Genomic DNA, 841 nt, shown 5'->3' with positions numbered 1-841 from the left:
AGTATATATATATATATATATATATATTACTAGTATACTTCAAATTGAATTTCCTTTTTTTTGTTACTGCTATGCTTGTATTTGTAATTTCTTTTTTTTTTCTGGTGAAGCTGATGTTTCTACAATCTAATGCAAGGCCATGCAAATGTATCGATGAAGGTTTGATGATGTGTTTTGTATGACACAAGCATCAGTTTTTTAGGGGTATAAGTTAAAGTGGCTCTCCTCTTTCTGTGCTGTAAATCTACACCTTGCTATTACATGCAATGTAGAAGGATCTTTTTATAGTATGATGTGATTCAAAGTATAAAACTTGTACAATATATAAATTTTTGTTTTAAATAAAAAACATAATAATTATATTGTAGGATATTTTCAACAAACTGAATTTTTAGGAACAATTTTCCATGTAAATTTTTTATGTTAAACTGTTCCTAAAGGACTTTCAGTGAATTAAAATATATTCTAAATGTTGCAGTACTTCAAGAGTTGATACAAAGGCTTCACTCTAAATGATTTTTGTGTGTATGTGTGTGTGTGTGTGTGCCTCAAGGCTTTGTAGATAGTATTAATATATTTATCCGAGTGAATTTTTATTGAATAAAAATCTGAACTTCTAACAAGGATTTTTAAACTAATATATATGTCTGTTAACACAAAGTATATTCTTAAATGTGATGACAGTACAGTGTGTTCAAATTAGTATATTTTGATTTATATCACAATTGAAGAGTAAATGTTTTGCATGTGTATCATAAAGTATTATTATTTTATTAATATTAAAGTTTTCTGTTAAACAGGAAAACATTAGTCCCTAATCATACATGTAAAGGTGCAGATA

Source organism: Limulus polyphemus, unplaced genomic scaffold, assembly GCF_000517525.1.
Source record: "Limulus polyphemus unplaced genomic scaffold, Limulus_polyphemus-2.1.2 Scaffold485, whole genome shotgun sequence".
Taxonomy (NCBI): domain Eukaryota; kingdom Metazoa; phylum Arthropoda; class Merostomata; order Xiphosura; family Limulidae; genus Limulus; species Limulus polyphemus.
This window is presented reverse-complemented; position numbering follows the sequence as displayed.